A 12,565-nucleotide genomic window follows, 5' to 3' on the forward strand; every position below is an offset into this window, starting at 1 on the left:
ACTACCTCTTCAAAAATTGTTGCGGAATTACCGCAGGATTCTAAAACATGGATATTTGGATTCTGAAACATGGACATTTTCACATAGTAGTTCCTAAGTGAAGTCTTGACCCGACTACGGTAAGTTCCATAGTATTGAAGCTATGGATCTTAGAAGTTCATTTTTTCATGTTTTCTTCAGCCTATAACTCCGCAAGGAAGCATTTGTGCACCCAGGTTGATACCATATATACTTTTTGTCTTATCTTGGTGTCAGAAATCACCTCCCAAATGTTGTTGGTGTTGTTTTGAAACACCTATATTTACATTTATAACTAATGTAATGTACCGAAAAAAAGTAAAATATCGTGAAAATTTTCAGTTTTACAAAATGTTACAATGTGTCTGTTTTCGCAGAAAGAATTTGCCATTAATACTACCCCCAGCAGGAATATTTTGTTTTATGAGATGGCTTTCGTTTCTGTATACAGTGAAACTTTTGAAAGGAGATAACTACAGGAAATTTTACAGTTTGTTTTCGTGTAATAGGGTAATCTAGTTCTACACTTAAGATTCATAAAATGTTCCCATTGATATACTTCTCAAACAACTACATTATTTCTTTAAATTCTACAATGGAGTTAGTGTACAATAGTTGTCCAAAGATGAAATATACATATCAATCAATAAATTTCATTGACCTGAAGAAAATTATATACGTGAGGATAAAACCTCATGTGTAGTTTTCGAAAAAAAAACTTTAAAGTAAATATTTACGGTGTTAAAAATATGTGATTAGTGGCCAACAACAACAGTAAACCTATTAAAGCAAAACTGAAATCTAAAAACGCCACTAAGCTTTTCAGTATGGCACTAGCAAGAGGTCAATACACACTATGATTAAAGGTACAACAACCTAAAATTATCCTTAACTCTTATACTTTGATATTAATAGAATATAGCGAAAATTCCAGATTGTAATTGTAATAATTTGTTCTCTTCAATTGGGATCGTATTAGTCTTGCTACCTTGGGTAAGGAGCTGATAACAACTATAGGAAATACATGAAAGTAGTCTCTTGGGACTGGTCAGAGAATTATGTAGCCATTGGTGTAAAATAATCTCCAGTGAAGGGGATGTCTACCCATAATCAGAGGTTTCAGAATCTCCATAAGATAACATGTAAAGTTTAATTCATTAATATCTTGCAAAATACTGCACTTAGGAAGTTGTAATTTTGTACACGAATGCCAAAGAGCAATAGAATTTCAGGTGATGATCTCAATTTTTCACCTAGTAATTTAGATTAATTGCAATGCTTACTTCCGTAATGAGTTAATCACTACTGCAAATAAAGAGTCGGAAAATAACTTGCAGACCTCATAAAAGTTACTATGGGTGACGTTCTTCAAAGAACATGTTGAGGATGGATGCATTGTAACAATTTGAGAAGTGAAACTCCTGTCTACCACCTCCATTTCCATAATCATTAACGCCTTGAGCAACCTCCCTTATATTCCCATCCTCTACTTCTCTACTCAATTTCTACAACTTTACGACGGCAGTTAACTGAATTTGCTTCGTAGGCGGAAGCTGGTGTGACTCAGGTGTCAACAAAATAGTTCGCAAATCAAAGACAATGATCTTTGAAACCTAGTTATCGAACATATGTTTCCGATTGCTGTCCTGCATCTTTTGCTGCTCCAAAAGAACCCTTGTGAACGAAGCAGAGGAGCAGTTTAACACCTGCATTTTCAGAACAGTCTTGGTACACACCTAGTTGGGATTCCGTGTTATGTGTTTGTCTGAGTTGCGATCAGTTCAAGAGAATAGCAACCTTAAAGAGGAAGAGAATATGGTTCTCTAAATTGGGCGTTCTAAAAATAGACGGTGGACTACCTGTGTCTTAAACCTCTATTTAAACCGGAACTAGTAGAAATCAACTTCTTCCAGCTTTAACATTGATGGTCATAGAATAAAAACCGTAATAGATAACAAGAAGCGGTTTTCTGCAATCAATTAATTGTCTCAAAAATATATTTCGTCTCTAATCTAGTCTCTCTGATAAAATCGGAAGTGGTACAAATGTACTGCCACTTCCGGTTTCAATATCAATTGTGAAAATATCCTTCGCGCTGAAACCAAACTTCTTTGCGTGGTATACACGTGACACTGCTATTTGTTTTTTGAACCCGTTTTTTTTTTAACTTTGTGGAGTAGTCATGGCCTGTATTTTTAAAAAATGAACAAAAACATAGCTCGTCTGAACAAGACATTGCGAGTGAGGGAAACTATATAAGATTATTCGCATTAAATTAAATCCACTTTAGAGCCTAAAGTAGATTGGATCAGAGCCTAAATTAGGATAAGGCAAGACGTATAAAACCTTCGATCATGCAATTTTGTGACAATCAATTAGGTTACATAATCTCCAATAAGATTCGTAAGCGCTTGCACAGTTTTAAAATGAGTCTTCGTTGTGAGGAAAAGAGTTGACCTTTGAACTCGAGTTGAACCGATTTTGCAGTCACTTCTCGAGATAAAAGACCGAGCTTAGTCGACTTAGCATAATCAAATTACAGTTATTCCTTTAAAAACATAGGGACCATAGTTACTATACTTTTACTTTATTTAGATTACATATGGATAGAAATAAGTTTTACTAGTATTTTCCGAACATTGATTTTGTTTTACTAGAATTTTGGCGCGCTTCTGTTTCACTCTACAAAAAATATGACTATCATTTTGAAAATAGATTTCCCTACTTGCATGGTGACATAAGGAAGGACTATTCGTTCCTAGCTCTTGGAACTGCTTAGCAATGCATTTTATTTGAAATCGTACTATATTTTAAAACTCTCTTATTCAATTAATAATTAAAACTCATATTCTAGAAGTACTGGTAACTTTATTTGACGTTGATATTTGTAACAATTATTCTATACACAAATTTCTCGGTTACGGTTCCTTTACCACATGAAATCTTAATTTTAAGTAGAATCGGCTTCATTCATTATAGATATTTATATTATCTCGACTACAACCGTAATTTATCATTAAAGTAAGAAAGAAGGGGGAAATGAAGGAATTGCATATGATAAAACAAGAAATAACAAGAATTCTAATGTAACTAGAGGCGAGGTAGCTTCACGCTCCAATTTCCTCCTCTGCTCGTAACAAACAAACGAAGCCAAAGAGATGATCGTCCCTTTGTTTCGACGACGAAGAGAGTTGGCTTTTTGTTATTGTTCTTCCAATGGGAGGTCCCTCCTCGTAAACGGGTAGTTAGATTCCTATCCGTTAAAAAAGAAAATAAAGACCTTGTCGATAACAATGGTCGTAAATCTGTTATCGACTGCTTCGATCTATTGAACTGTTTTCCTCATTCTTCTCGGAGTTGAATATTTTTTCTCTTTCTCCTTGTTCTTTGGTTGGTTGACAGAAGAAGGAGCTTGTTTCTAATGGGCCGTGGAGTCGATTTAGCAGGTTTAGGTCAGGAAAATGTCCATCAATCAAATGCATGCAAACAAAGTTACCCACGGTTCCAAAAGTGAACTTCAGCTTCTCGATTGTCCGTTTGATGGGAAAGAGCGATATTAAGTGATCGAACTTCAGAAAGAATAAGAACAAGGAGAAGGAAAAAGAAAGAAAGGTATGCCGCAATGGAGTTACGCCTTCGTTGGATGTAACATTTAAGTCACCGTAAACTCTCTTACACAGGAGTTGACCATTTCACGGCAATTTCCTCCCCTGACAAAACGTGTGGCTTCTACCGTTCAATAAATGAGACAACTCTAGCGTCGGACATAAAATAGCTCTCAAATCGTTTTCCTGATACTATCATCTCAATACTCATCCTGATAGTTCAGTTGTAGGTGTTTCCTTCTGTTGAATGTGTTCGGATGTTCGAACTTTGGGCCTGCTATTTGAATTCTGTTTTGAGCAACGATGCTCCTTTTAGGGAGGGGTGTACTCAGATTCATTCTACTTTCCTAATTCCAGTAATTATTTAATTACCTTTATCAATGTATCTTTAGTTGATTGGATGGGATTGATTGATTTGTATTAACATTTGTTTTTAAGTATGCGCAACGAGCAGGTGTGTAGCCACGGGGGTGGGGCCGGGCTTCCAAATGATATTCTTGCCCCTCCAAATGACCATCCTTTAAAACATCATCATAAGATTACCTCGCTTCAGTCATTTAAAATTAAGAAAGTTTACATATAATTAATAATTTACGGTTAAATAGTATGGAAAAATACTATTTTACCATACCGATCGAAAAATAGTATGGTATACTTTTTTGTGACAGCGGATTACACAATTTACTGCGATTTATATTTAACAGTTTCAAGACAAACGTTTTAACAAGATACTATAAATACTGCCATAAAACAATGGTACTAAACTAATTTGCAAGTACATTATATTTTTTATATGCTGTAACTAGTGTTTTGAAAAACATTCTTTTTTTTACTAGATGTAAAACTTGGTGACAAACATTTTTATTCAGTTTGGATTTCATTCGCTTTTTTAAAAATGCTAACTGGTGTTAAAACAGGAAGTGATATAAAGCTGTTAATAAAATAATTATGTTTTTTTAGTCATGAATAATAAATTAATATTTTTGTCAGGAAATGTTAAAGAAATTAAGATTCCAGAAATTATTTCGTGGTACCTTTTATAGAGATATGTAACACAGATGTAGGGATGCCCGAATTTGAAATGAAGACTTCTTTAACGAGAATAACGGGAAATTTTTCCCGAATTTATGGTTCGTGACACATGTGTATGCTATAATTTGAAAGCCTGGCTCATTCCAAAAGATATTATGTATACGCTATGAATCTAAGGTTATTAAAGGTAGAAGGTGCAGCTTCCTAAGCGAAAGTCTATAATTTTCTTTCAAACCCCCTGATTTAAGTTTTATGGAAAGTGTAGGTAGATAGAGATTAAGCTGGAGCCTCGTGGAAACCAGAATGTGAGTTTTTGGTAGCAATTTTGAGTTATAATGAGCAATTCAATTTCAATTTTATTAATGATGTTATTATTTTAAATTCATATTCCTTCATTTTGTTGAGTATGAGAACAAAGCAGCGTTATGAATATGCTCGGAAAAGGTTTAGTCAATACAAGATGTTTTTGTCCTATTGGTAGAAAAGCTAATGCAGCTTAAAATGTTTATCTCTGAAGCGCAATATTCATATGTTCATTTCCAAAAGGTTTGATTCACGATATTTTAAAGAGTGTGTAGAAAATTAGGTTGAGACTGCTACCTAGGTGGAATTGATGGTTAAGATTTGTTAAAATGTGTACGTCTAATTCCTGTGGATCTTTCCTGTAGCTAGTTTAGTTGATGCCCCCTCTTTTTCTTATTGTTATTATTTCACTAAGAAGGAATCTATCCAAATAAGGTATGTAATTAGTTTGATTGAAATTTAACATCCATTTTCAGCACTGAGGCTGTACGAAATAGGACTTATTGCTTAAAGGGGAATCGGAACCATCAGTCACGTTTGTACCTTTAAATACGCAAAAGGAAAATTTAGGGTCTATGGGAGTGTAAAAAACGATAAGAGAGCAGTCATTTGTAGGAGAGAGTTAGTTTATATATGAGAAGAAATACTTATCCAAACAACAACTAGAAACATATCTAGATAACTCTGACTACTATAGTTTGTTATCTAGTACTATCTAGATAACAAATTCGTGCAAACACATTTAGGAACAACTCTGGAGGTTTACACAAAATTAAACGTGTTTGATACACTGACATAGCTACGTTTGAAGTATCTCAAATAGAAAATCTGCTTAAATACTAAAATTGTCTTAAAATGCACAAAGGGAAAATTTGTAGGAGTGTGAAAGCGAGATGAAGGCAGTCATTTGTAGCAGACAGTGTAATTTATTTATAAGAGGAAATACAATCAGTCTACGATTAATGGAGTTACTTAGTGGCAACCTCCCTTGGGGTTGTTCCGCATCAGGTGATGGCTTCTTGTCGAAAGCATATATTATCAAGGGTGGGAGAGGAAGAAGCGAAAGGAATGTAACTCGTCTACAGCAGCCAATCCTTTCTCTCTTTTTTTCTTTCTTTTGTATTGTTTTTCAACCCCTCATTTATTGTTTCAGGTCATAGACAGGTAGACATCATTTGTTGTGTGGCTGTTTAGTTTGATCCCACCCTTCATTTGAGGTAGGTAGTCTTTTTTCGTTTTTTAAATCAATCTTGCAGGACTTGTTTTGGCTTCTTATAGTGTTAAAGAAGCTTCCCACCACAGGATTTTTTCTCACTTACCCTTGGAAGTTGTCTGTCTGTCTGCTACTCAGGGTTTTAGTATGTGCCCTTGCTGTTATTTGATAATAGACATTTACTACTCCCGTTTTCTTTCATCTTCCTTTGCTACTATATAGTAAAACTTGTTGACTTAGCTACCCCCATAGACTGACTATCTGCCACATGTCTGTCTTCAACGCTTTAGAATCTGAAATTTCCTCAATGCACATAGCGTCAGATACACATATCAGAGAGCGAAGAAAGATAATAAAATTCCTGAGAAGTCTACATAATTCTTCTTCTCTTCTTTTAAACCTTTCCTCCAGTTAACTGTGTACAGCTTTTCAGATCTCTGTTTTCCACTGTTTCCATCTTCTGCCATATCCACTGTGACAGCACACTACATCATATCGTTCTTCACACGATCTATTCACTTCCTCTTTGGTCAGCCTCGCGTTCGTTTCGCATTCAGTTCCATAGCATCCACTTGGTGAGATACTTATTCCGAAGGTTTTCTTACATCGAAATCAACTTTCTGGCAGTTTTTCTACTGGAAATATACCACATTGACTTGACATCTAGTCTTCCGTTCGAAGCGCTGCTATCCGCTGAAGGAATTCCATTCCCTTCTGCTTAGCAAAAGCTGAACTCTTATTGGCTCAACGTGCAGGTGTGTCGAGGGTGTGAGCTTTAGTTCGCAATTTTGCCACAGATCAAGACATTTTGGCAGCACTATAATAGTCTCACATTTACTGTTCACTTCTTTTTTAGTGCTGTCCTTCCACATCACTCCATACATCCACGGCAATATACAACTTCTGTTTTTTACTCTTGTTTGTGGGATAACATTTCGCTCCGTTTAATATGGTAGAGCTCACTACTGTTTTGTAAACCTTCCTTTAAGGCGAATTTGAACCCTGAGTCACGTAAAACTTGTGCCGCTTCTCTGCATTTTGTCCATCCGATGCTAATTCCGCTGCTTGCATCTTGGTTACTCCAAGTACTTCAATTTCTTCGTCATTATCGCCTCTTTCTCGTCCACTTGTACTTCCGATTACACTTTTGCTGAATAAATACAAAACGGAGAATTGCTATAAATGAATTGTTGATAATCAATCGAACTGGAGTTTATTTTGTCCTCGATCTCTTCAATGAACGTTAGAAAAGAGGTCTTCCGATCTTATTGGAAGATGAAGAGAAAAGATGTCTCTTCCTCTCCAATAAACAAAAGGTTTCTTTCTTACTTTTATTCCAATAGTCACTTTCGGAAAAGATATTGAGAACGAAGATATCAAACAACATTCTTTCCTCCAGTCCTGCATTTAGATATTTAAGTGCCGTTTGCAAGGAGGCTGTCATTCTTTCTCTTACATATCAATGTGCACTTATATTAGTTTTTTTTTTTTTTTTTTTTTGGCTAGGATATAAGAAAAGTAGTGTTTTTCACGTAATGTATTCTTTGTAAGATCGGTAATACTTTTATCCTTCAGTTTCTTTTTTACACCTGGCAGGATCGAAACAAAAGTAAGGTAACGTTTTTTACGTGATGTAAGTTCGTTATCATCTTTATGCCCATTGTTTTAGACTTGCCAAATGTCCTCTTTTACCCGGACATATCTTCTTTTTCTCATTCTAAAAATAGTTCGCGTGAATTTTTAGAAAAATGGAGAAATGTTCTCTTTTTATGGAGAGTACAGTTGTAAATAATTGTTAACAGTATAAACACATCCAACTGTAAGCGTGAAGGAAAGAAAGGACCTATCAGGTTGCAATGATGTGAACAGACTTTAGGGGAGATGGTTGAAATTGAGTTCAAAAGTAGAAGAGACGATGTAGATTTTACATGTAAATTTCAAAAGCAAATTGTCCTAAAATGGACGGAACATAAGAAAACATCACGAAACATGAACATTAAAGCCAATGGAAAATCAATGGAAAAAATGAAGTCGTCCATATACCTCAAAACTTATAATAAGGAGATGGCTAACTGAAAGCTTTCATTGTGTATTGCAAAGACATAATGAAGAGCTTAAAAACAACATATAGCACGTAAGGTAAATATGAATAGAACATTGTCAAAAGTCAAGTTCTTTTAGTAAAATGAATAATAATTACAATGTATATGCATCTTACTTTACCTAGGTCGCCCCAGTCAGTGGTTACGTGCTTGAAATATCTCAAATCTGGATTTGGAATCTCCATGCTAGATTTAGCATGCAGCGTGACTTTGCACCTGATTACATGACACAGTATGGTGCTTACGGCAAACTGGATAGGCCCTTAGCGTTACCGCAATCGATATTGTAAAACTTTACTTATAGTTTAAATTATATTTTATCCCTATGCCAAGGGTGTACAATGAATCAGTGGTGTTGCTCTTACTTTGATACAAGGGAACCCTGGTTTAATCTCAGAATATATTGTTTTGTGTTGGACAACATCCGTGGGTTTCCACATTCCCATTTGCCACCAATAGAGGAGATAGTCTCCATTTAACGAAACACAATCTAAACTTCACTTTCTCATGTTTGAGTAAAGCTTGTCGTAAGTTACACGTCATAAAAAAGCAGTAAAAATTTTTTGAATTATCTTCGTTTTGTCTATAAGGTTTTCATGCTCAGCTGGAAATTCCTTAGTACTATATAGTCTTCTTCTTTTAAGCCTTTTTTCCAGTTAGCTGGAGTCTGTTTTTCGGATCGCCCTCCTCCACCTGTTTCTGTGGGACTGTTTTAACGATATTAACAAAAGTTCATATTAAATGGAACATTAAACACCCACAGTCAATCCAAAAAGACATTGCCCACCCTTGGATTGAGAAGTTGTAAATGGGAAAATAGAAGCTCTTGCTTTTAGACTACACTTTGAAATGTTCCTCCATGAAACATAAATCATAGTTTTCTTTATTTGTTATTCACGATGAAACAATGATATTATCATTGAAAAAAAAAGTTCCCTGGTTTCAGAAACATTCGTTTATTTTACTTCTTTTTTTCTTCCTTGAGACAAATAGCCATTATTTTATTTTCAGTAAGTCTATTTTATTTGCTAAAGCCACATTTTGTTTCCAAACTAAGACTGTAAATCATCAAAACTATGTCATAGGATTTGCTTCCCTAACATCTAGAGATAAAACAATATATACATATATATAGTTTTGTTACTAGAGGGGAATCTGAAAACAGTGACTGATTAACAACGAGCATTATTTATTTCCGAAGGAAGACAGAAAAAAAAAACAGATTCTCCATTTTATATATATATACAGGGCCGGATCCAGGATTTTCTGAGGGGGTGCACCAATAACTACCAGTACATTTGAATCAAATTTAATTTTTTTTTAAATGCCTTTAGGCATCTGTATGAGGAATTGACATAAACTATTGCTTTTGCAAAACTCCGCTTTCTTTTAAGCCCGAAACGGAAACATGACATGAAATTTTCGGAAAATATTGCTATTTTCACTACCAGCTTTTCACTTTAGATAGTGTATATTCACAATGGAGGTGGGTGCACGTGCTCCGGTGCACCCCCTAAATCCGGCCGTGTATATATATATATATATATATATATATATATATATATATATATATATATATATATATATATATATATATATATATATATATATATATATATATTATATCGATTTAAATACTGCCCAAAAAACGTCATGAATATATTCTGTTATTATATTCCGCGTCGCCCGAATTGACGTATGGCGTCAGCCAATATGCTCTCAGTGCGCGCTGTTACCAAACCTTCAGTAACGTATCTAATCATTCATAATTATCCACAAATACGCACAAAATCAATTATGAATGATGAGATTTCTCCCTGAAGATTTAGCAACAGCGCACTGCGACCTTATTGGCTGATGCCATACGCCAATTCTATGATCGGATTATAATATTTAGAAAGAGCATAATCAAACTGATAATTATAATCAGTTAACTGATAATTATAAAGGAACGATGTCATCGAACATAATTGTTCTTTTAATTTGTAGCAGAACCAAACAGGAACAAATGGTTAATTTTATGAATTAATATGAACTAAAATTGTCAGTTTCTTTTAGTTACACAATGAGAACTAGCGTTCATCTATCGATAAAGAAGGCAAAAATGGGCGACAGAAGAATTTAATCGAAAGGTTAGGAAAATCTGGAGTAAGCAAAGTGTATTAATAGACTCATTACAGAACCGTCATGCCAGGTTTTGGAGGGCGCAAGATTGTTTGCCGACAATATTAGGGTTCATGCTTTTTTTTTTTTTTTAGCCTATTGTAGCAGTATATAATCATACTTGTTGTGCTGTATATGTATAGTCGCTTACTTTAAGGGAGTTGATTTGATTTTGAGTTTAACGTCCCTTTCAGCAACGAGGCTATATGAGACGTGGACCTACTGATTAACGTGGAATCCAAACCACATGAGCTCCCGCCGGGAATCGAACCCGGGTCTCCCACGCCAAAGGCTTACTTTAAGGGAAGAACGCAGACTTAAAGTATTTGAGAATAAAATCCTAATTCGAAGAGGAACACAAATGGAGAATGACAGAAACTTCATAACGAGGAACTGTATAACTTATACCGTTTACTAAAGATTGTTAGGATCATCAAGTCTAGGAGGCTCAGGTGGACAGGCCATGTAGCTAGAATGGAAGAAAGTAGGAATGCTTTCAAGGTTTCAACTGGAAATCCAATCGGAAAACGTCCATTAGGTAGACCTAGGCGCAAATGGGAGGACAATGTTAAGGTGGATATCTCAGAAATAGGAGTACAAAGTAGAAACTGGATCCAGATGGATAAGGACAGAAGTCAAAGAAGAGCATCTGTGAATGCGGCATTGAACTTCTGGGTTCTACAGGCCATAGAGCTAGTTAGATTTCCTATTAGTATTTTCCTACAAAATATATATATTTTTTTAAAAGCATGTATTTCCCATACTCTGGGGAAGGGGAATTGCCCCCTGTCCTTCCCAAATGACGCTTCTAATTCATTATGTTATTATTTGATAGAAATTTTAAATATAAATGTTTCTAGTGTAACGTTTTGAGGAAAATGCTTTGTCTTATTATTACTAGTTGTTTCCCCACAAGCTAGACACTATAGGTGATAATTGTAGTTTGTCCTAGCTTGAAACTCTACAATATTATTAGTATTTAACGAAAAAAAAAAAGATATCCAAGTACGACACACATATATCAGTTGATAGATCTATTAAGCTTAACAAAATGATATAGATGAATGCAAAACTTCATGCACAGTTTTTCGAAAAATGAAGAAACATGACAATCTTTGTAAACTTAAACATTTTTGGTGTACAAAAACCATGCCACTCACCGTGTTGAGAAAAACTGACACTGAACGCCACTGAACGACACTGAAGTTTCGTAAATAACTTCAGAATGGAAAAACAATTTGAGCACAGTTTTCAGTAATTAAAAAAATGTAATTTTCTGTACATTACCATCACCGTTATTCTTAAAATATTAGCCATACCACCGTTATTCCCAAAGTAAATTTTACCAGACGGAAAATAAACTTTTATCGCTGAGTGTAGTGCATATAGTATGGCTAATGAGATATAGTCTAAAATTAACACTAACTCTCAAATTTTAATTCCTGATTAACTAAAATGGAGTCAAAGATCCGACAGGCCTATGCAGCCAATGCAGCTAGAAACTAATTTTCGAATTTGCACCACTGTCCAAGAAGAAAGCACGCTGTAAAATTTGTTTTTGCAATCAAAATTGGCTATTGCCACATCTAACAATACTGATAAAAATGTAATGAATTTGCAATATTCAACTCGATCATAATGGAAATTCATTATGGATGATAGAGTTTTGTGTTTGCTCCACCACCTCGTAGCTCTTATCTTTTTTAATCGATGTAGCTTTGCTCTGTTTCTCCCATGCGATCATTCTCTTATTTTTCGTCAAGCCCGAATAAATGTTCTCCGTGGAGGCACTTTACAATAGAATCAACTATAGCTATTTAGAACGTGTCCCATGCAAGAAGTGTATATGATTTCTGGATCTTCCTTGTTCAGATATGCTTGCAGGCCATTGTAGCATCCTTTCACATTACTGGCTCCGTCAAAAGAGCATGCAATCAGATTCGAGAGAGATATATTGCAAAATACATTATTAACTAGGAGATTGTGTCTATTGTTTTTATTTTCCTTATAATGATATCCTATTACTACTTGTACTAACCGTGAGTTGAAACAATGTAGTTTTTAAGTTGTAAATAAATCTTCAAATTACCTGCACACAAGGACCATCTATTGATGTCAAATAGGCAGAC

Source organism: Thermobia domestica, chromosome 2, assembly GCF_964235325.1.
Source record: "Thermobia domestica chromosome 2, izTheDome1.hap1.1, whole genome shotgun sequence".
In the NCBI taxonomy this organism is placed as follows: domain Eukaryota; kingdom Metazoa; phylum Arthropoda; class Insecta; order Zygentoma; family Lepismatidae; genus Thermobia; species Thermobia domestica.